At 42.5% G+C, this 25,072-nt stretch overlaps 1 long non-coding RNA gene across 2 annotated transcripts in view; it reads right to left on the bottom strand.

The window, feature by feature from the left end:
- Nucleotides 1-22,155, bottom strand: part of LOC106504492 — a 30,854-nt gene extending 8,699 nt beyond the window's left edge. Inside the window, exon 1 of one of the 2 annotated variants that reach the window (XR_002345974.1) lies at nt 21,754-22,155. This is a non-coding gene — a long non-coding RNA (uncharacterized LOC106504492). Of the gene's footprint in view, nt 1-4,055; nt 4,802-21,753 lie in introns of those variants that run through there. The other variant, XR_002345975.1, reaches the window with a different exon arrangement.

Genomic DNA, 25,072 nt, shown 5'->3' with positions numbered 1-25,072 from the left:
GGTTGAAGGACAATAAAATGATTAAAAAAAAAAAAACCACACCAACCCCAAAGATATGAGAACAAGAGCCAAATGGTAATAAGGATAACTGTTCAAGTCCTTAACTATGTCATTAGCAAAAACCCCAACTCTAACCTCTCAGAAGCCAAGACAAAAGGGATACACAACAGATCACCTCTGACTGGGGAATGCGTGTGGTCTTTCTGGCCACTGGACATCTGAAGCTTTTCCTCTGTTTGGGGAATTCTTATCCCATGGGACCTGGAGGAGGTGGGCTCTGCTTCTGTCACAGAAGCTGGAATGGTTCACACCACTTTTTCAGCTTCCCTTGTATCCAGGGAGTGGAAAACCATCAGGCATACCTCCCCAGAGCCTGAACTGGGCCTGGGGATGGTCCAGAAGAGCCACTCTCTGGGACGTGGCTGTGATGAATTTGGGCTCTCAGGCCTGCAATTACAGGGGTGCCAGTGGCCATGACAGGTGACCAGTGCTGGTAGAGGTGGTGGCAGAAGCCAGGTTTCACTTGCTGTGACAGAATGTGCCCCCATCCTCCCGCTTCTGCATCAGAACTGGGGCTGTTCATTTATTCATTCAGTAGAGGTTTTCCCTCCAAATTCTTATTTTGAAACATTTCCAATTACAACGGAATTGAAAGAATACCTTGAATACACACATATCTTTCTTGAGATTCAACAATGTCTTCAACATTTCCACTCTTGTGGGCACAGACTCTCCATGCACATAAACACAGTTGTTGAGCCTGAAACCAAGTTGCCCATATCATGACCCTTCACCTCTAAATACTTCAGCATTTGTCCCCTGAGAAGGACACCATCTATGTCCGTAATTCCCTTAACACTCTTAAGAAAATTAACAATTTTTTTTTTCTTTTTATGGCTGCACCTGCAGCATATGGGCGTTCCCAGGCTAGGAGTCAAATCAGAGCTATAGCTGCTGACCTACACCCCAGCCACAGTGACACCGGATCCAAGCCGAATCTGCAACTTATACTGCAGCTCCTGGTAACTCTGGATCCTTGACCCACTGAGTGAGGCCAGGGATTGGGTCCACATTCTCACGGACACCATGTTGGGTTCTTAACCCTTCCAGCCATAGTGGGAACTCCATATGGGCACCATTTTCCCAACAGCATTTGTCCATGTCAAGTCTCTGTGTCACATTTTGGCAATTCTCAAAAAAATAAAAACAATTTCACCATTATTGTAGTTGTTATGGTGTTCTATGATCAGTGATTTTTGATGTTACTATTGTAATTGTTTTGGCATTTTTTTTAGCAATAAATTATTTTTAAATTTAAGACATGCACATTATTCTTTAGACATAGGGCACACCTAATAGACTACTGTGTAGTGGAAACATAACTTTTATATGACCTGGGAAACCAAAGAATTGATGTGGCTCCCTTTATCCCAATAGTTACTTTACTCCTGTGGTCTAGAACTGAACTCACCATATTTCTGTGATCGACTGTACTCTATGACCTATTCTCCACTATAGGGTGATAGTACCGGCCACCTTCTCCGTGAATGGTGCTTTTGCATTAAAAGATCAATCTTACTGCCAAGCACAGCTCTTTCCAGTAAACCACATTGACTCTCCCCAAGGGTTGGTGGGATCTATGTGGCTGATCCCTTCCCAAATCATCTATTAAAAGGCACGAATGTGGAAGGATTATTTCTCTGTAGAGGGGAAAACCCGTCCTCTATCAGTCTTAATTGGGGCAACATCGAGTCTTCTTTTAGACAGGAATTTCAAATTCCAAGGTCAACATCAATAGTGATCAGTCAAGTTGGTACCCTGGCTATGGTGGAGTGAGCATGGTATTTTACCTCTGAGATCTTCCTCCCCCAAACACATAAATTTAGGTAAATCAAGAGAAAAGCATAACCTGATCCCAACTGAGGGGCATTCCACAAAATCTCTGGTCAGTACCTCTCAAATCTATCAAGATTATGAGAAACAAGGAAAATCTGAGAAACTCTCAGAGCCAGCAGGATCCCGAGGAGATGGGATATCTAAATGGGATTATGGTGTCCTGGGTGGGGTCCTGGGACAGAGAAAGGACATTAGGTAAAAACTAAGGACATCTGAATAAAGTTATGGACTTTGCTTAAGAATATGCATATTAATTTTGATTCATTAAATTGTAACAAATGTATCATTCTAACATAAGATGTTAATAGTAGAGGAAGCTGAGTGAGGGATACAGGGGCACATGAAATTGCAAAAATACACAACAATTCTATATTAAAAGTTTGTTTTTTAAAAAAAGGTCTATTCCATTACCTATTATTTTCTACTGTAGGAAAAGTTATTTTTAATTTAGTCTAGACCTTTCTGGTCACACGTAGAGGCTAAAGGGATTTAAAACGCTGTGATGAAGATCTAGACGTTAACTTATATAACCCACAGGTTTTGATTCACCAGCTTGGGGTTCAGAATAAGGTCACTTCTTTCTTAATATGCATGGTGATGAGCACACACTCCCTTTCGGCTAATTGGAGGGTCTTTCTGCTATGCTCTCTGCCCGGGGTGGCCTGGTCCTGCCCTCACTAGGGAGGTGCCAAGCAGTCAAGGTGAGCACTGCCTCCACGAGTGTAGGAGAGCTGGGAAAAGGCCAACTTTTCCATCATGTCTGTATGTGGGTCCCTGATGGTCTGGGTCCTTTTTACCCAGCTTTCCAGGCCATTCCCATTCCCCTCAGATGTCCTCAGGGCTCCTGGTGGCTTGGAAACCTCTTTAGCCTCAGCCATCTGAAGTCCTTGATGACTTTAGAAAGAAAACATGGTCCTTCTCCCTCAATTTCAAGCTTGCTCATTTCCTGCCCCTCCTCCCCCCAGGGCAACACTGCACTTGATTTCCCTATTTTGGTTCTGTGGTTGGTAGAGAAAGTTGCTGCTGCTGGTGACTGTGTGACTTGCAGAGATGTGGCTCCACCTCTTGGAACACACCTAGGGGGTGGCAATGGGATGGGGAACTCCTTGCACTGGAAGAGAAAGGACTTGAGCTCTGGACCTGCCTGCTTCCCCCAGCCCTGTGAGTTTATCCAACTTAATCTTCCTGGACCTCAGTTTTCTCAACTGCAAAGTGGGAAGAGGAGAAGATAGAATTGGAAGAGAAAAGCTCAATGGTCGAATGTGTTCTGTTCCCTACAGGGGTGTTCCCAGAGGCCAAGGCTGGAGCCCAGGCTCCAGATTCACAGGCCTGAGGGTTGGGGGCAGAGGTGGGGGGGGGCGGGCAACTCAGCCTCAGGGATAGGTGGGCAGAGTTGAGCCTGGCTCTGACCCCACCTTAACCCTAACCCCACTCCAAGGTATTGATGCTATTGATTCCCGAGGGTACCTTTGTGAGAACACCATTCCTTAGGGCTCTAAGATCCTTTCCAAGGAATAAGGAGTTCCCTCCCCCCACCCCATTCACTGGATAGGGTTAGAATTTACTTTTTTGTTTGCAAAATCCAAGTCTTTTCACTTTTCCTCTCCAAAGCAATGAAAAGGAATCAGGCTGCCAGGACAAGTCACAAGGAAGATGAAAGCAGCTTTCCTGAGGTTCAATTCTTCCAGAAACAATCTTCCTTTTTCTCTCCTCCCCCAACTCCTCCCCAACTTTCAATGCACCCAAGTGTATATTGTTTTTAAATGTCAAAGAAAAAAAGAAAAAGAAAGAGTGAGAGAAACCCCTTTGGCTCCGACTGTCACAGACGGGTGAGGGAAAAAAAGGCAGAAAGAACAAGTGGCAGAATTAAAGAGATGCAGATTTTTTTTGTCTCCCAGCCCCTATTCAGGTCACCCAGCCGCCTCTGGGCTCGCTCTGCTCACTCCCCTCCTCCTCCGGGTCGCATTGAAATGTCAAATGCAGCAGTTTGCAGCTGAAAGGGGGGTCCCTGGTGGGAACGGACTGCCCTTCTAACCTGCAGGTCCAAGCTGTTCCCTTCTGCCCTTGTATTCGCTTTCCCCTTTCAGTTGTGGGCTTTCCTCAGCAGATGCTGGGATGGAGCGGGCTGGGGAGGGGGCGGGGAGCGCAATGCTTCCCACCTGGGAGCGTGAAGGAGGCGGCCTGTGACACTCTTGGCGCCTTCTTCTCCCCAGTTCCTCCATCATCTAGTTGGCGTGCAGAGAGATGATTCCCCTGGGCCTTTTTATTTTCATTTTCTTCCCTGGAAGAGAAAGCAGGCGGGGAGAGGCCCTCCGTGTGCCCAGCGCGCCTGGCTCTATCTGGTCATTTCACCCGGGTTCCAGGGCTTCTGGCCAGTCATGCTGGAGGTCAAGACTAAGCAGAACTGTCATGTGCTTTCCTGAAAATGTGTGCTCTAAGGTTGAAATGTTTTACGATGCCCAGAATGGGTGAGAGTGTGGGAAATGTGCATTTTCCTACATTGCTGGAGGAGGGCAGAGAGGGGGAAGGTTTTCCAAGGGGCTTTTTGGCAAGAAGAAGCAACAACCTTAGAGAAAAGTGCAAGTGCTCCATTCAGCGATTCCATTTCTAGGGATTTTTCCCCTAAGAATATAATTAGGTAACTGAGCAAAGAGTTCTGCCCAGGATGTTTGCCCCAGGAATGTTTATAAAAACAGCAAGTTTGGAAATATCCTAATTTTCTCAGAAGAGGATTAAAAAAAAATGTTGGCACACCATCTAATGGAATATCATAGAGTCATTAAAAATGATCCTGTAGGGAGTTCCCATTGTGGCTCAGTGGTTAACGAATCTGACTAGGAACCATGAGGTTGAGGGTTCGATCCCTGGCCTCGCTCAGCGGGTCAAGGATCTGGCTTTGCCGTGAGCTGTGGTGTAGGTCATAGATGCGGCTCGGATCCTGAGTTGCTGTGGCTGTGGTGTAGGCTGGCGGCTATAGCTCCGATTAGACCCCTAGCCTGGGAACCTGCATATACCACGGGTGTGGCCCTAGAAAAGACAAAAAAACAAACAAAAAAAAGTGATCATGTAGATTTCAACTTGCTGATATGGAAAGATTCCCACCAAGAACTCAAAGAAATAAAAGGTTATAAAATGCTATGAATAGTTTTTTCTCATGTTTTCTCATGTTTTACATTATATATATGTATATATGTATATATATATATGTGTGTATATATACATATATGTGAGTAGAAAAGTCTGGAAGGGCAGGTACCCAGATGTTCACGTCTCGGTGTAGAATTACGGATATTTATCATCTACTTTATAATTTCTAGTGGTTTCTGATTTCTTGACATTCACAAGCATTACTGTTATGATAAAAAAAATCAACAAAGTTATGCTTTAAAAAGAGTGTAAATTAATTTTTGCCCCTTAGGTACAGTAATCCTATTTTTTCCTTAAGTTGTATAAATAAAAATTTCCTAGTACTTAAAACACAAAAACAGAAATTTATCATTTTTTGTGTTATCAGAAGCAAAGCCACTAATAACTAATAGGTTATAAAACACACAGTGAAGTTTTAGAATTTATTCTCTGGTTACACTGTGTTTCAACGTGATGGCTCTTTTTGGAAAGAATGGTTGTCATCTCTCCTGTGCTCGCAGCTGGATGACTCCCACTTACCCAGCTTCTCCCAGCCCACGGTCAGCTTTCCTGCTGACCTGCTTTGCACAACACTTCAACGCCCATATCAGGGTACATCAATCAACCTGTTTAGAAGAAGACTGTCTTGATCAACCCAGGACATGTGGATGTCACTCTAAAACATATTTTCCTTAATGAGAGATTTCTGTGAACCTCCCAGCTTCCCCTCCCTAACATCGTTTCCCAAATGCACTGAAGTTATCACTGACAATTTTATGTGATTCTTTCTTTAGAGCCAAAACTGGGTCCCTTTCCTTCTGTGTTCCTGGTTAGGTAAGGTCTTGGTATCCAAAATACCACGTATCACGAAGGGCAAAATTCTGACTCTTCTTTTCCAAATTTAAGCTGGTATTTCTAGGAAACATGCTGCACAGTTGACCTGAACTTCCACCTTGTGCTGAAGGGGGAGTGGCTGGGGGAAATAAGGAAGAGTCAACATTGGCGCTTGGAATATCAGCCACCATATTGGGCAGTTGGAGGCATGGCCTGAGTGGGTGGGGTAGACTTGAGCTCGTGAGTTCTTGCCAGCCTTGTCAAAGAAAAAGCAGAGATGGATAGTCGTTACAGTGGTAAAAAACAAATTCTATTCAGGAACTATTGCAATAGAGGGAAAGAAACGTCAGTAGAGAACTGAGCTCAGTTATGAATCCAATCTGGATAGGTGGGAATCAGTAGTCAATGAGCAGGATGCTAGGGTCAGAGGATGGAAAATGACTAAGAGGAACATCAAAGGTAAGAGAGCGGAATTCTTGCTAAAGTGACCTACAGGTTTCTTGCTGAAGGCAGGCCAGGGTAATCAGACATCCCCTGGGGAATAGTGCGGGATGTGGAATCTGATCAGATATCTAGAGTGATCAGATTTTGGGGTTGGGTGTTCTGCCTGAACCTGTGAAATACTATTCTTGGTAGAATTGGCAATGCATAGGCAGACAAGTGCAAAAGCCAAGGTATAGTTGGGAGGAAAATTGGGAAGGTCCTGATTAGAGTTTGGTCAAGGAGAGAGCAAGCTTTCCCATCTGGCAGTCTACAGATTGACCTCTCACAGATGGTAATGGGGGAGAGGGTGACAGCAAGAAAAAGGCAGCCTTTGTTTGTGCTTATTCTGCAGCTGGGGTGACTGTATCCGAGGGCTGTAATGCAGTTTTCATGGCTCCAGCTGCAGTTGGCATGCAGCTCTGCCCAGGTGCTGGCATTTGCAGAGACCTCATCTGTGTACATGTGGATTTATCTTGGACATCTCTTGGCCATCTTGTCCTTGCTGGGGAGATGCTCCCCGAGGGCCACAGAATGGAAAGATTAACCAAAGAAACACTCCTAAGCTCTTGCAAGGATGCACAAGGCTGTGACCCATTCAGGGTTCAGGATGACCCAAGGTCAAGAAGCCTCTGGAATGTCTGTTTTGTACCCACCCTGATGTCTTCCTGGTAATGTACATACAGATCAATGTGTGAAGGACAGAGCTGGAGGGGAAGTGCCAGCGGCTGCTGCTTCCCTGGCCAAGAAAGGCTTTGGGGAAATAAAAGACAGCTGGGTAGGAAACAGCAAGGCGCTTCCATGGAGGCTTTCATTTGTTAACACAAGCCATGCTAAGCAACAGCTAGAAGGAGCCTTGGGCATCCCATTCCGCAGGGAGAACAATTCTTTGCTTTTCACCATAAATAATGGACCTTTCTCCGGACTGAGTTGTATTCTTGGAATCTGTCTTCAGTTAGTCTTTTCTCATTCTCTAGGGTTCTTGGTCTTTATAGTACCACATATAAAAGAAAAGCATAGGTTTCAAAAAATCTAGTGATTATAAAACGCATGATCCTAGATTCTCAAATTGCGCTGGTCTTAAATTGTTTTCATTTTTAAAACAGGGACTGTGATATCTTTTTCAGGGGGTCATGGGGCTCCAATGGCTGGTTATCACGGATGTGACTGGGCTACCTTTTGAGCCCTCTGCCATTTTTTCCGATATTGGAAGCCACCTCAATGCCCTTCCCCTTCCCTGTGTTAGTGGGCTCTGGCTTTTGCACTTGCCTTCCTCTGCCTGAAATCTCAATTCCCCAGCTTGTTTACCGCTCAGACTCAATTCATGCTTCAAGAGTCATCACAGAGTGTGGTCTCCCTTGTGATAGCCTTTCTTCTCCTGTTCGCCTCTGCTGGAGCTCATCATATTCTCTGCTGTTTGGAAACCTTTCTGAAAAACTGTCCCTCTCCCCAACTAGACTCTGAGCTTCTTGAGGATGTGGAATATTTGTTGCCGAATGAATAAGGAGGTTACTTAAGTGCTATATGTATGGTAACTGCAGTTCTATTTTTCTGCTATTTACAAGGTGTCCCTAAAGAGCCCTAATCCTGGCAGAGCTGAAATGACTGGATCACATTCTTCTAAAATAATTCTATCAGGAGGAGGTGCTCTGACTCCCTGCCTCCTACTTTGAATGAAGCCCCCAGATCAGTGGTCTTCAAGGTTGTCCAGGTGCAGAACATTTGAAAGTTACTGTATTCTTGGGGGGGATGCTATGAAATATTAATATAACCATTTTCATCATATTAACTAGAAATAACTTAGTGAAAGAGATGCTAAATGTAAGCAAAATAAGATTGCAATCAAGGACATGTACGTGGGTGAACATGTGTAACTGAATCACTTTGTTGTACAGCAGAAATGAATACAACCTTGTGAATCGACTTTACGTCACTAAAACCTAAACAAAAACTCAAACCCTCCTGAAATCCAAGCCCTTAAACTAATCATAATCCTATCTCTCCAATTTTTTATCCTCTTCCTCCCTCCGTCCCTCCCTCTCTTTCTCTCTCTTCCTCCCTCCCTCCCTTCCTTCCTTCTTTCCTTCCTTCCTTCCTTCTTTTCTTTTTAGGGGTCCACCTACAGCATATGGAGGTTCCCAGGCTAGGGGTCAAATTGGAGCTGTAGCTGCTGGCCCACGCCACAGCCACAGCAACTCAGGATCTGAGCCATGTCTTCGACCTACACCACAGCGCACAGCAATGCTGGATCCTTAACCCACTGAGTGAGGCCAGGGATAGAACCCGAATCCTCATAGATACCAGTCGGATTCATTTCTGATGAGCCACGATGAGGACTACCTCTACAATTTTTAATTAATATTTATCTGCCACTTCTTCATTCATTTGATCTGTAAGTGATCACTGGTAAGGAAGCAATAGTAGATGATACATATTTAAAAAAAATTGGTGGACAGCAACTTAAAATTGAGAATATTCTATTGATCAATCATTACTCAATTTTGACAGTGTAGTGGTCTTGTTTAGTAGTGATAATTGTATATGTAGGGTGGACCAAATGCTGTTCTGAGGGCTTTGCACGGCTTATTGCATTATCTTTACTCCCACTCAATGAAGTGAACTTTTTATTATTTTCATTATATTGATGAGAAAGCAGAGGCTTAGCATTCAAGGATACACATTTTCACAAAGTAAAATCATGACTCTCATACAAATCTAAAATGAACATGTATCAAAGATGTTACTTAACTCATTAAATAATGAGATGTACTACTTAAGATGGTAGAACCAATTCAAAGGAGAATCTAAAGACTAGGGCATCACCTGGCAGCCAGGAATGCTGAGATAGATGTGAACTTGTCAATATATTCGCAGGGCAATAACCCTTTGCCTTTCCACAGGACATATCTGTATTTTCACAGGCAGGAATAATTTGAATTACTCTACATTTACTGAAACATATAGGATTCATACAATAGCTTTGTCAGTGCAAGGTGGAAATAACCAAGAGAATATACTAGTCAGAACACCCAGTATCTTTTTTTGCCCATTTCAGGTTTTGTCCTTCCCAGATTCTCATGTGGTTAGAAAAGGTAAAAGTCACATATCCAGGATGTAGTCCCTGCAATGCAGAGCCAGAGTCCCCAACAACTGCTCTGTGAAGGAAAGTTTAAAAACTACCAATGGAAAGAGAGATAAGCTTTTCAGGGGGGAGTTGCTATTCTGCTCTTGTTTGATTTCTCTAAGTACCTATTTTTTTGACCATGTGAAAACACAGACATGTTTAAGTTTTAGGAAATGAAAGGAAATCCCATTTATTTATTGCATTCTTAACCGGTGCCAGGTGTGCCAAATGCCTGAAGCCTAAGATTTCATTTTATCTTAACAACAACCACATAAGGGAGATATTAGTAATCCCCATTTTACGGAAGGGCATTTAGGTTTAGACTGATTCCCAGAGTCAAAAGGCTAGTGTGGTGGAATTGTGATTCAAACCCACGCCCTCTCTATCCAAGGCCCACGCTGTTCCAGGTGATGAGCCAAACAAAAATTCTAATAAAATCTAACAAAGAATTTGAATTTCCCCTATGCTTTAGATCCTGTATCATTTGCTGTGTAGGTGCTGAGTTGTGCTGAGGACCCAGGGATGTTTCTGTCGAAAACAGCATTGAAAAGAAACATCTTTTTTTTTTCCCCCTTTGGTCCTCTGTGCTCAGTGGACCCAAATGTGTCTACCTGCAGCAACCCCAAATTGGCACATATTCTGAGGCCAGCCTTGACTGATGCCAACCCTCAGATGTTGGGTAGGACCTTGATTTGGGAATGGCCATGTGCTTGTCAACTGTGCATGGGCTGGTTTACCAGAATGGAATAATTTTCTCAAGGTATTAAGAGTAGATATTCTTAAAAGGCCATAGGCCACTGAATTTACTACACCTCATCTGCTATAAGCTATGCCCCAAAGAAATCAAGTGGTGTTTGCTGGCACTCGGTATTCCCTGGTGGTACCCGGGATTAATATTGCTGAACCTGGACATACAGACTTCCTTCAGGTTTGCCAGCATGATGCCTGGACCACCTTCCTGGGAATGGCCCGGATGCTTGAACGAAATGCAGTTTTATCAATAGCACTTGAAACTTAATGAATCAGAAACTCAGGGGGGTGAAGGCTGCAAATGTCTATTTTCATGATCTATCCTGGGGAATCCCTCAAGTGTGAGTGCTCGGGTTCTGGATTCAGCCAGTCCTGAGGGTGCATCCTGGACACACTGAGTGATATGGGGCAAATTAATTCAGCTCTGGAAGATCTGCTTTCCTCATTTGAAAAATGGGGATAATTACAGTTGCAGGGAGTGAATGAGATAATCCCTAGGAAGCATTTGGCAGGAGGCCTGGCACTGGCTATGTTCCCAGTAAGTGTCAGCTATTAATGTATTTCATTGATTCTAAGATGCTCTTTTTTTTTTTGCATATTAACATCACTGAAATCCAGTCTGCTTCTCAAAATTGATGGCATGTCATGGTCTCAATGGTGGCATTTTTTTTTTTTTCTTTTTAGTAGTCTCTAAAACAATGGGGCATCTTACTATAGACAGTGTCTTAGACTTGGTGAATATGGTGTATTTAAGGGGTCCAGGGTTGCAGTGTGGTCCAGCCTAAGGCCTCCTGGGGGAGTCCTCGAATTGGGGGTATCTCAGGTCTGTCTTTGCTGTGTCCATCTTGCCAGTGGCCCCTGCATGCCCAAGAGTAAGTCAATAAGCAGGAACAAGGTGAAAGTTAACAAGTGGGTCTCCATGATTTGGGGTGATCTTGCTTGGCCTCCCCTTTTGGGGTCCTGCTCATCTTTCCTATTGGAGGACTTCAAGCCAGGGCAGCTTGAACTAGGTGGGGCAAGTGTGATGAAGGCATTGCTTGCTTCCTTCATTCATTGGTTCCTCTCATCCCTGGACTTGCCTTGTTGGATGTCTCTGGGCCACTGGCTACTACTTTCATTTCTCTTTTCCTTTGGGCATCCTATTCAGAGAAGGATTTTGAGAAGGAACCCAGGGTCCAGAAGGAGCTAACACTACCCCTAATACGGCCTGCTACGAAATTATCAGTATGATCAGAGCAAATTGGGGAGAAATCCACTCCCTCCTCCCAGTGACCTCCCTTGGCCCCTGGCTCCTGTCTGCTCAGCTGTGTGATCAAAAAGGGACTTTGGCAACAGGATAGCAGTGGGGGGAGGTTTGCTTCTCGTTGTTTTTAAGGTGATCTGCTATGAAGGAATCGGCTTAATGAGTGGTTTGCTTCCTTTGGGAAAAAAAGCACCATCTGGGTTTAGATTTCATATTTACTATTTTAAACCCATTCAATTAGACCCCTGGGGTTTCCCAGGCCTGCTTGTGGGAGTTTCTCTCCAAGCGTCCCTTCCCTTTTTTCCCAAACCCTAGGACAAATGTTTGTTTTTCTCACATATTCATCACGGCCCACGGCCTTCAGAAAGGACTACAGAGCCTGGCAGTGGCCTGGGAACCGGTGCCTGGCTAGGGAGCATTTAGCTGAGGACAGAGCTTGGCAGGCTTGCTTCCTGCCCCACGCAGGCCTTTACCATGGAAAGCTGAGGGAGGGAGGGTCTTGGCACATTTGCAGAGCCCACTGGAAGCTCTCAATTTTGAGAGGGAAAGGGACTTTCTCATGGGTTTCCTGCTCCCAGTGTATCAATCAGCCTCAGAGAAACACAAGAAGTGGTTTCCTAGCAGGAATCGTGATTACAAAGGCCCCCGGCTCCCTTTGTACCTTTTGTTCCTGCTGGCGCCTTGGTCAGAATTTGGGGGCCGCTCCAGCTAGCCTTTGCTGGCCTGGGTCTGCTGATCCTGGAAATCAGGGTGAAGGAAAAGAAAAAGATGTCCGGAGGAGCCCAGAGGGGATATGCCCCTCTCTCTGTTGTAGGAGGGATGGTTTTTGCAAATCTCCGAGCTGCTGGTTCTTGACAAGTCAACAGGGAATGACCAGACCTATCTTGTGGGGATGTGATATTTGAGTAAGGTGTCACAACCTGCTTGCCACTTAGTTGGTACTCCTTAAATTACTCCCTGCCTGTACTTCCCCCCTCCTGCTTTGCTTGGAGGGTAGAACCCACATCTAATGTCATTTAAATATGATTTTTGACATGGTAGTTGGAGCAGGGGAATGACAGCAGAAAATAGGAGGAAAAAAGTAATTTCATATTCCACCTCCCCCTTCTCTTATCCCCCTCCTCCCCAAAAAACTTGTTTAACGCTGCATGCATTATTGGGCAGAAAATGCACAACTGTGGCTGGTTACTGCATTTTGTTTGTTTTTTGTTTTTGTTTTTTTTGCCTGAAGCCAACTTCTGATGGAACCCCCACCCTGCTGGTCTTCTGTTTTGCTCGGCTGAGCTGTGGGATGTGGGCTTAAAGGACCCTTGCCAAAGTGGAGAGTTTTATCTGGCTTCCTGACAGCTGTGAGAAATCCTGATTGACAATAAGAGAGCTTCTAAGCAGGGAGCTGGGAGGACAGACGGCACGATGTGAAGGGGTCTTAAAGTGGGAGACAGGTCCCCACATGTCAGTTTTGAGAAGCACTATTGATTTCATATAGATTTCAATCCTACATTGGAAAGGAGCGCTTCTTAACTGCGGGAATGAAAGGTATACTTCTGTAATATGGGATTGAAAAATATGTAAGGCTCCAGTGAAGGACAGTTGCTCCAGGGCAGAGAATGGTTTGTATAAAAATGATGACCCAACTGCCCAGTGGAATATACAGACTTAACGCTAATAAGAATAATTGAATTTATAGCAATAGCTGTGTGCTGTGAATGGCTTTTGGAAGCCAGCAGCTTCTGGGGAAGAGATGCAAAGGTTTCTAATATGCAAATGAAGTTGGGTATGAAGCCCCCAGGATAAAAAAAAATCACATGAATCTCATTCATCATTTTATTAGCAGGTGGGTTCCTAGGCTGATTTTGAGTTTTCATCAGTGTGCAAATTAATTAAGCTCTTAAAAGGTGATGCAGAAGCATGCACAGGCATCTTTGGCCTCCTTTGACAAGGAGAATGCTGCTTTGGGTCTAATTGTTAGAACAATTATTTTTTCTCCTGCAAATCATTGGCAGCAAATTCAGCACCATGCATTGGTGTGCTTTTAATTAACCACTGAGGATGGGGGCTACATGGGATAGATTTTTATGAAATATCTTGGTATGTGTATGTGTAAAAATACCTATTAATCCTTCCCAGCTATGTTCATTTATTTTAAACAAATTATGGTGGCCAGATATAGGTTTGGGGCTTGGGAGCATCAATGAGGGCTATTACTTTCATGATATGTGGATTTCACCTTCATTTGTCTGAGTGATGTGAAAAACATCAACTTTTTTCAATCTGCATTTGTTGCCTGCAAGCCAGGTTTTTGTGGGCATTGTTGTAATAATCAGCATTAGCAAGGCATTTTGAAATATTGGCTGAGGGCCAAAACAGAGCACTAGAAGAAAATTAATCTATTCTGTGAAAATGAAAACCATTTGGGCTAAGATGCAAGTGGTGTGTTATTAAGTGAAAACAATACAGGTGGCAAAACCAGAATGTCTTTCATTCATTCAGAGAGTCCTTCTTTCATTTGGTGAATTCTTGGTGGCGCCTAACATGTGCCAAACTTCGAGAATTTAGAGTACATTGCTATCTCGGAAAGAGCTGGATACGTATAATTGGACGTATGGCTGGGAAACTGAAGCGCAAGGCGCAGTGAAAGAAGACCTTAATTAAGAGGGGGGGAGGTGGATGGAAAAGGGGTCCCTTGATGAGTAGGAGGAATGAACTAGATGAAGTGTGGGCGTGCATGCTGGTGGTGATGGCAGTGATGAAGTGGAAATAGCGTATTGAGACCCTGAGGTGGAAAGGTGATTATTATATATGATAATTTGTCAAGACTTCTCTAACAGAGTACGTAGACTGGGTGGCTTAAACAATAGATATTTACTGTCTCACAGTTCTGGAGAGTAAAAAAATCTGAGATTAAGAAAAAAATCTGAAGAGTTCCCATCGTGGCTCAGTGGTTAATGAATCTGACTAGGGAACCATGAGGTTGAGGGTTTGCTCCCTGGCCTCGCTGAGTGGGTTCAGGATCCAGCGTTGCTGTGAGCTGTGGTGTAGGTTGCAGATGTGGCTCAGATCCCTTGTTGCTATGGCTCTGGTGTAGGCCAGTGTCTACAACTCTGATTAGACCCCTAGCCTGGGAACCTCCATATGCCGCCAGTGCGGCCCTAGAAAAAAGACAAAAAAAAAAAAAAAAAAAAGAAAGAAAGAAAGAAAAAAATCTGAGACCAAGATGTTGGCAGGCTTGGTTTCTTCTCAACCTCTCTCCCTGGCTTGCAGATGGCCACCTTCTCTGTGGTCACAGTGATTTTCCCCTCTGCTTGACTATGTCTTAATCTGTCCTCATAAGAACACTGGTCCTATTGCATTAGGGCCACCCTCATGATCCCATCTTAACTTAATTACCTCTTGTTTGTTTGTTTGTTTGTTTTTGCTGTGTCCACAGCATATGGAAGTTCCCAGGCGGGGGGTTGAACTCATGCCTCAACAGCGACCTAAGCTGCTGCAGAGCCAGTGCCAGATCCTTAACCCACTGAGCCACAGTGGGGACTCTTACTTAATTATTTCTTAAAAGACTTTGCCCCCAAATATGGTTATGTCCTGAGTTACTTGGAAGTAGCACTTCAACATATGAATTTTTGGGGGACACAATTCAACCCAGAACATTCTATGATGAAAATGAATGCAAATTTCCAAGATTCAATTTGTGTGTTAATAACAAAGATAATTTGTTATTATCTTTGAGAGGTTACAGAGTTTAAAGAAATTTAATCTTACTCACTACTAATTATTATAAATGGGTTGCAACCCTAACCCTACAGGAGAAAGACTAGAGAGAGAGTCAGATGAAGCCCTCAGCTTACTCAGGGAAAAACAAATTTTGATAAATAGATTAATAAGGTGAAAATCCTCTTTATAATTCAAAGAATAGAAGTGGTGGTTGCACAACATTTTGAATGCAGTAAATGCCACTGAATTGTTCACTTTAAAGTGGCTAACTTGACTTCACCAAAAATGAACAACAACAACAAAAAAATCAAAAAGTTTAAAGTAGCCACTGGTAGAATTTTTGAAATGATAAAGTTCACAAATTTTAGAATAGATTAAGAAAAAAAGTGGACCATAAACACAAATAAAAGAAAAAAGATACAGCATGAAGAAAACCTTTCAGCTCAAATACACAAAATGGTGTAGAGGCATGAGACAACTATAAGCCAAGACAATAAGTATATATAATTGAAATAAAACAGTTGAGTTGCATTTTGTTAACCTAGAGTATTAAAATAAAATGTGGTGAGATTGAAAATAAAATAACAAACTAAGATTGAAAAGGCAATATGGACTGAAAGGAGAAAGGGCTGATAGAGTTACTTTCAAAAAAATAATCTTCCAGGCAAAAAACATTAAGCGGAAAACAGGGAGTTATTTCATATGGCTAAGTTGTATATTCTACAACCTATGTTCTTTCTGTGTGTGGACAATATTCCAGTTACTGTGCTAGGCACTTGTCATGCATTGTTCTCAAAAGTCCTTTGAGGCATGTGTTGTTATTTTCATCCCCATTTCAGAGGAAAGGAGGCAGAGGATTAGAGAATCTGACAAGTAATCACAGATGGACTAAGAATCTGCACGCAAAATCTGAGGCTTCCCCCCCAACACACACCCTGCTTCCAGCACCCAAAAGCCCAGCAGAACATTATCAATCAAATGTTGTTTGCAATACAAGAGGTTAATGCTAAACTAGTATAAAGGTTTTAGCAATCTTTATCAACTTTTGTCAGAAGTGATTAAAAGCTATATTGCCACAAAGAAAATATCAACAGCTTCCCAACTTATTGTGGAAATTTTTACAGGCCATTTTTTTCTAACTCCAATGCTATAATAATTAAAATCAATGATAAAAGTTAAACAAAATATCTATCCAATCACTTCAGAAAGAAAAAATTCCAAAACCTCTCCAAAATGCAAACACATTAAAAAATTGAAATATAGTTAATGTACAACATTGTTAAAAATTTTTTAACACATTAAAATTGAAATATAGTTAATATGCAATATTATGTTAGTTTTAGGTGATTTGACATTTGCATACATCATGAAACGATCACATGTAAAATTATCGTTATGTTATTGACCATATTCCTCATGCTATATATTATATCTCTGTTGGGTCTTTATGCAACCGGAGCCAAACTCATTTTCTTAATCATTTATTTGAAAATTAATAAAAAGGGAATACTTATATCAAAACATGAAATGTGGCTAAAGTTGTCCTTAAAGGCAAAGTGATAATAGCAAATGATTTCACTTTTTAAAAAGAAGGAATAGAAATTAAATGGATGATAAAGTCATTTCAAGAAAATAGGTTGAAAGAAAAACAAGAATGCAAGCCACATATTGGAAAAGAAATAATAATCGAATCAGAAATTCTGATTTAGGAGTTCCTGTCCTGGCTCAGTGGTTAACGAATCTAACTAGGAACCATGAGGCTGCAGGTTCGATCCCTGGCCTCGCTCAGTGGGTTAAGGATCTGGCGTTGCTGTGAGCTGTGGTGTAGGTTGCAGACTCGGCTCGGATTCCGCATTGCGGTGGCTGTGGCGTAGGCTGGCGAGTATGGCTCAGATTCAACCCCTAGCTGGGGAACCTCCATATGCCTCGGGAGCGGCCCAAGAAATGGGAAAAAAAAAAAAAGGAAATTCTGATTTAGAATGGAGTGAATTTTCCTCGTGTAACTGATTAATAGATATAAGAGAAGATTTTCTGGTTGAATTTCTAGAACACTTAACAAAAAAGTGAAAACAAGGACCTACTGTACAATGCAGGGATCTATATTCAAAATATTGTAATAACCAGTGGAAAGTGTCTGAAAAAGAATATCTATATAGGAGTTCCCGTCGTGGCGCAGTGGTTAACGAATCCGACTAGGAACCATGAGGTTGCGGGTTCGGTCCCTGCCCTTGCTCAGCGGGTTAACAATCCGGCGTTGCCGTGAGCTGTGGTGTAGGTTGTAGACGTGGCTCGGATCCTGCGTTGCTGTGGCTCTGGCGTAGGCCGGTGGTTACAGCTCCGATTCGAACTTCCATATGCCGCGGGAGCTGCCCAAAGAAACAGCAAAAAAAACAAAACAAAACAAAAAAAAGTGTATAAAACCGAATCATTTTTCTGTACAGGTGAAATTAATATATTGTAGGTCAAATGTACTTCAATAAAATACTGATTAGAATGCCTAGATTTATTAAAATGTAATACAAATTTTGTTTCTCTCCTTTCCTAATAATGCTGTATGGTATTAGAACTCTTTAATTACATTGACATCATGTCCACCTTTTTTAAAACTTTTTTTTTTTGCATTTCAATTAAACATATATTCTTTTTTTTTTTTTTTTTTTTTTTTTGGCTATTTCTTGGGCCGCTCCCGCGGCATATGGAGGTTCCCAGGCTAGGGGTCGAATCGGAGATGCAGCCGCCAGCCTACGCCAGAGCCACAGCAACGCGGGATCCGAGCCGCGTCTGCAATCTACACCACAGCTCACGGCAACGCCGGATCGTTAACCCACTGAGCAAGGGCAGGGACCGAACCCGCAACCTCATGGTTCCTAGTCGGATTCGTTAACCACTGTGCCACGACGGGAACTCCAAAACATATATTCTAAATAGCAAAAAGGAGAAAAATTTAGAAAAGTAAGCAGCTATAATTACAGACAAAGTGAATTTTACAATTATAAGAGAATAAATACTAAGGAAAAAATGGAACATTTCAATAACATAGATGTTTTACTGGGAAAATTCAAAATTTATCTAAGAATAAAAACTTCAAACAAATCAATGTACATGGAAGAAATGTAAAAATAGTTAAAGAATTTTATTTTAAAATTTATCCTAGGGCCAGACAAATTTCTGTTGTTATTTTTAACTTTTAAGGAAGAAGTCATTTCCATGCTGAAAAAAACATGGAAAAAAACTCCAATTTTATAAAGCTGGCTTAATCCTGATCTTAAAATTTCACTGATAGCACAAATAGGAAAATTATAAATGTATATGCTCCATGCTGTGGATGCAAAATTTGAAACCATGAAGGTTAAATTCAAAACTGAGGTTTAGGAGTTCCCGTCGTGGCGCAGTGGTTAACGAATCCGACTAGGAACCATGAGGTTGCGGGTTCGGTCCCTGCCCTTGCTCAGTGGGTTAACCATCCGGCGTTGCCGTGAGCTGTGGTGTAGGTTGCAGACGCGGCTCGGATCCCGCGTTGCTGTGGCTCTGGCGTAGGCCGGTGGCTACAGCTCCGATTCAACCCCTAGCCTGGGAACCTCCATATGCCGCGGGATCGGCCCAAGAAATAGCAACAACAACAACAAACAAAAAACAAAAAAAAACCTGAGGTTTATATAAAGGATTCAAGGGCAGTTTTGTGTGAGGGAAATTTTCTGATTGGCCATGCCATGAGAGCCAAAACAACTTGATAATATCAATTAATACTGAAACATGACTGATAAAACTCAACACACACACTTATGATTTTAGAAGACTATTCTCATGAAATGTGCTAAGATTCATAGCTTTGCCATATATAAGCAGTTGAGCAATACTGAAAACGTAATAGGGAAAGCACTTAAACTAGCGCAAAGATCACCTAATGCCTAGGAATAATGCTACCAAGAAATACATAGAAGCTTTATGATGCAAACTTCCAAATTTTATTAAAAGGTATTAAATAAGATTCAAATAATGGAAGATATATCATTCTATATAACTTAATGACATGATGTTACTTTGTTTCAAGTGAATTTATAAGCTTCAGAAATCTCAGTAATTTTTTTGGAGGAATTTGATAATATAACAGGCTATGAGGGAGATAGGAATCACAGAAAGATCACGACCAGATATGAAAAATGTATAAAACTACAATAATCATACCAGTAGACCTATTAGTGCTAGACTGAATGGCTAGTCTTTAAGCTCACATCTACGTAAGCGCTTAGTGTATAAACAAGGGCACATCACACATTGGGAAATGGATGAAATCTTTCAAGTAGTATGGATTCTTTGTGAGAAAATCAAGTCAGAGCTGCTTCTGACTGCAAACACCAAAATAAATTCCAGACAGATCGAGATTTGGATGCAAAAATATTCTACGGCGTTAGTAACCAAGCAATGCAAATTAAAATGAAATGATACTTTCTTTTTGTGTTATATTGGCAAAGATATTAAAAAAAAAAAAAAAACCACTTGATTTTGGGAGAGTGTGGTAAGGAAAGCCCATCACAGATTCTGACCTAAATTTAAAATAATTCAGCTCTTCTCAAAAGTGATATTGGAAACCTCTAAAAAGTTCAAATCTTACATATTCCATATCTTGGTATCTCCCTGGGGAAAGATAGATAAGGAGACAAAGATTTACATACAAGTATTTTTTTTTTTAGTCGTATTTGTAGGAATGTCCTATAACTGGAAAGTTGTTATAATATTTCATCCTAGGGACTATATGATAAAGTCAATGAATGAAAAATTTAAAGGCTATCTTATAACATAAAAAGATACTTGTAATGTTAAACAAAAAAGATGATACAAACTACATGTACATATATACATAAATAAAACAAACAATTTTATTAAAAATATAAAAAATTATAAAAAAACACAGGAAAATGTTAGCAATGGCCATCTCTATGTGTGAGATTATAGAGATTTTTATAGTAATTATATTTTCTAAATTTTATAAATTGAAAGTGCAGTCATTTTATGAATAGAAAAGGAATTATTTTAAAAAGCCATCAAATAATATAATAAAAAAGTGAAGTAAAAAACTGTGGAAGAAGCAGAAATAAATCTTTAATTTTTCACACATGTGGAAGAAATTTGAAACCATGAAAGAAGTGGAAAGATTATGAATACAATTATTCACAGATTTAATACTCATAAATTAAAAGCTAATTGTCTAAACATCAAAACCAAATTAAAATGCTATCATTAGGCTGAAAAAGTATTTGCAGTAAAATTGATAAGACTGCAATAAATTAAAAAAAAATCTGACTCATCTTTAAATATAGAACAGTCATACTAACAGGTAATATTAAAAAATGTTTAATAAACATAAGGAAAATGTTCTAAGAAATTACATACACATTAAACTACATGAAAGTATTATATCTGTAAATATTTACAGCTATGGCAAACATTTACATCGTATTAAATGATAACAAAAGCTCTATTTGAGAGTTCCCAATGTGACTCACTGGACTACGAACCTGACTAGTATCCATGAGGATGTGGGTTCCATCCCTGGCCTTGCTCAGTGGGGAGGGATCCCGTGTTGCCGTGAGCTGTGGTGCAGGTTGCAGACGTACAGACATCTCCCACTACACTTCAGTTATCTCTTAGTGAAAATCTAAAGTTCTGAACAAAAATGCTAATCAGAAAGTTAGAATGGGTAACAGATCAACTCCAAATTCCAACCTATCTCATTATATGTACTTATAGTTTGTATCATCTTTTTTGTTTAACATTACAAGTATCTTTTTATAAGATAGCCTTTAAATTTTTCATTCTTTGACTATCATATAGTCCCTAGGATGTTCAATCCCTGGCCTCGCTCACTGGTTTAAGGATCTGGCATTGCTGCCTGGAGTGAAGGTTGCAGATGTGGCTTGGATCTGGAGTTGCTGTGGCTGTGGCATAGGCTGGCAGCTGCAGCTCCGATTTGGCTCCTAGCCTGGGAGCTTCCATATGCTGCAGGTGTGGCCATAAAAAGAAAAAAAAAGTGTTAGCGATGAATGGATAAAGAAGATGCGTACATACACACAATGGAATGTTATTCAGCCATGAAAAAGAATGAAATAATGCCATTTGCAGCAACATGGGTGGACCTAGAGATTATCATACTTAGTGAAGTAAGTCAGAAAAAGACAAATACCATGTGATATCACTTATATGTGGAATGGAATCTAAAATATGACACAAATGAATTTATTTATGAAATTGAAATCAACTCACAGACATAGAAAACAAACTTGTGGTTACCAAAGGGGTATAGCACAGGGAACTATATTCAAAATCCTGGTTGCTTAGATGTCTCATGGAGAATAAGGCAAATGGCTTGCTTTAATCATCTATGGGTAGGGGAGAGTCACAGTTTGAGACTGACTCACAAATATAGGAGGTTGGGAGGTCCTCTCTTGTGACACGTGACCTCGGACCTGGGTGCTGGGCTGCCTTTCAGAAGTTCACAGGTTAAATTTCCTCTCAGATGGTTCTGAGCAAAGGATGATGATTCTGGGGGCCAGGAGAGGTGAGTCTAGTAGAAATTATAACAAATACTTACCCAGTGTCTTGGTACCTACTGAGTCAGGAGGTCTGCTGAGAAAGGATGAGTCAGAGGAGGTAACCACTGCCCTGCTCGTCAGTTTCTGCAGTCCTGTGGATTTAGAAATTCTATTTGAAAAGCCTTGCTGTGACATTCAGTGAGAAAGTCCAGAAGAGCAGGATCCAGGCCTGGTTGGCTGGCGGGGAAGCCAGGTTCCCATGGGTTTTCATAACAATGCTGGCAGGCACCTGAGCCTCCTGGTGAAACTCGCTTATTGTGTAAGCGCATGTGGGTGGCGGGGCACTGCAAGAAGCTGCAGCTGTGGTGTGCACGCACGGTATGCTTCTCCTTGCCAGGCCTGAGTCATCACTTGAAATCATCAGAGGCAACCCAGGGGTCCAAAAGGCACAGGCTGTGGCACAGTCCTGTCTAAGTCATTGCTGCCCGCTGAGATCCTATGAATTTTAAAGAAGGAGGACTCTGTGGGAGGGCCAAACGGGGGGGGGGGGGGGGGGGCTGGTCAGGAGGCCACTTGTCATTTTGAGCACCGGAAGACATGTCACTCTCCTAGGGACACAGAAGGCCAACTCTTTGGGTGGAAATCTAACTTGATTTTTTTTTTTTTTTGTCTTTTTGTCTTTGTTGTTGTTGTTGTTGTTGTTGTTATTATTGTTGCTATTTCTTGGGCCGCTCCCGAGGCATATGGAGGTTCCCAGGCTAGGGGTTGAATCGGAGCTGTAGCCACTGGCCTACTCCAGAGCCACAGCAACGCAGGATCCGAGCCGCGTCTGCAACCTACACCACAGCTCACGGCAACGCCGGATGGTTAACCCACTGAGCAAGGGCAGGGACCGAACCCGCAACCTCATGGTTCCTAGTCGGATTCGTTAACCACTGCGCCACGACGGGAACTCCTAACTTGATTTTTAAGATGAAAATTTCAAGTTTAAGCCAAGATGGCAAAGAATCATCTTTTTTGGAGTTCCCATCGTGGCTCAGCATGTTCCGACTAGTATCCATGAGGATGCTGGTTTGATCTCTGGTCTCACTGAGTGGGTTAAGGATCTGGCATTGTCATGAGATTAAGTGTAGGTTGCAGACATGGCTCTGATCCTGAGTTGCTGTGGTGGTGGTGGTGTGGGCCGGCAGCTGCAGCTCTGATTTGACCTCTAGCTCGGGAATCTCCGTATGCCATAGGTGAGGCCCTAAAAGGACAAAAAAAAAAAAAAAAAAAAAAAAAGAATTGTCTTTGTAGCTCTAGCTGGTCCCCCACATTCTATGTGTTGTGTCTATGCTTGGTTTAGAGATCGATGACTCCAAATCTAATGGCAGGATGGGGCCCCAAGCTGCCATCCGGTGAATCTGAGAGTCTCTGGCTAGCCCAGCTCCCAGAGTGCCAGCCAAATTTGCAGAGAAGCCTTGCTTGGCAGTGATTTCTGATAGGTCCTGAGATGTGAGACTGATGTTTAAACTCAGTTTTTCTTATGATTGTTGAAAGCCTTTATCACTTATCTTGCCCTTAATGGAAAACAAAGGAGTCTTTTAAGATTGCTTATCCCGTATTTTATTTCCCTGGAGAATTGAATCCAACTTTGATCCCCCCATTTCCTACTTTTGGTAGACAGGGTTTTAATTCTCCGCCACTAGTCTTGGGATGGGACACCCTCCTTCACTCAGAGTCACCTCATTTTCCTCCCAATGTTCATCACTTTCAGAGGAGAAAAATCTGCCCATAGTGAGTCTGCTTGCCTGGTACCTCAGGTACCCCTTCTCATGAAAACACAACTGGGAAGCAGGGTCGATTTGCTTTCCTGCCTGGTTTTCATCCAATTTGATCTGATTTCCTCAGGCTTGGGGAAGAGGGGTAGTCCTTGTTTATTTTATTGTGGGTCTGGTCTTCCCTTTGGGCTTTTACCCTCCAATCAGAAGGGTCTTAGTTGTGTTTCCATATACTCCAGATGTCTGTGTCAGACCCCAACTGACCATGCTGCTGGGCTGATGATGAGAACGCAGGCAGGCACCTCCCTGTGGCCACGAGGACTTAGATACGCCAGCCTTCTTAACTCCAGCCTCCCATTCCTGAGTCCCTGATATTCAGCGGGAGTATGTTAGGATCTCCGGGGCTCACTCCAAAATGACTCTAGCTGGAAAAAAAATGTCTACTTTCCCCCCATAATATGATCTTGCAAATGAACTCATTGATCTCTTTCTTCTGCAGCTGGAAAGTTGGTATTTGTTTTTGGCTGCATTCACTGAGATGTGAACTATCCCAGAATTAATTTAGCCTGCCTGTTCAGCATCACTCAGTCTGGTCAGCTGTCAGTGGTGAGAGGCCTTTGAGAAGTTTAGGACAATGATGGGTGTGCAAAGTAGATGCAAAGTGCAAGAAAAGCCTCCACGTCCACCATCTGGATTCTAGGTCTGTGCCAGTCAACCTATTGAATAGATGTTCTTAGTCAAGCTCTCTCACTGTTTGGAGCCTTAGCTGACCATAAGGATCTCTAGAAAGGTCCTTTCCAGTGATCAAAAGCTGTGTGACTCTAGGATTTGGGAAGAAGCACACTTTCTAGTTTATTCTGGAAGTCATGGGTCATGACTTTTGAGCCGGAGCTGGTTTTAATCCAGCTGAGTCTCACTGTGCTTTTGCTGCTCTGGGCTCCCGGTCCTTCATCTTTTACGTGGGGATGAGGATGCTTAGTTTTCAGAGTGGTCAGGGGAACCATGCTCATGTGCAAAGAGCATCTCGCATGGCTTCAGCACGTGGCAGGCACTCAGCACACCAGGGTCTTCTGCTCCAGTCTGGTGTCTGTCTGGTAACTCAGTTGTTTCTATAAATGCCCAGCAGCACAGAGGCAGAGTGGCCACTGGTGATAGAGACAAAGGCAACTTTAGGAAGAAAAAGGAAAGATTGTTTTCAGCGCCCTCCCATGGGGCTCCTTAATCAGAGTTGGCCACTTTCTCCCACGTGTGCTGTTGTTGGGTAATTAGTGTCTCGGCAAAGCCAAGACCAGGGCACAGTGAGGGCCTTTGTTTTAGTCTTGCGAATTTCAACACAGGTTGGAAGGAACAAAACCTCAATTCATTGGAGAGATACTCCCAATCTGATTCCATGCACTGAGCCAAGGGAGAGGCCGCCTGGCAGCTCTGGGAGTAGAGGGCGAGTTGGACCGCTCAGACAGTAGGACCTTGAGGATGCTAGGAGATGTGGAAGAGTCGCCTTTTGACTCTAACTGGCAGAAGCTGGCCAGTGGCAGTGCCCTGGCGATGTGGCCTGTGCGGGGAAATGCCTGGGAAGCCTGTTATTGAATAGACCTAAGGGCAGTGCCTTTTTTTTTTT

Source organism: Sus scrofa, chromosome 7, assembly GCF_000003025.6.
Source record: "Sus scrofa isolate TJ Tabasco breed Duroc chromosome 7, Sscrofa11.1, whole genome shotgun sequence".
NCBI lineage: Eukaryota > Metazoa > Chordata > Mammalia > Artiodactyla > Suidae > Sus > Sus scrofa.
This window is presented reverse-complemented; position numbering and strand designations above follow the sequence as displayed.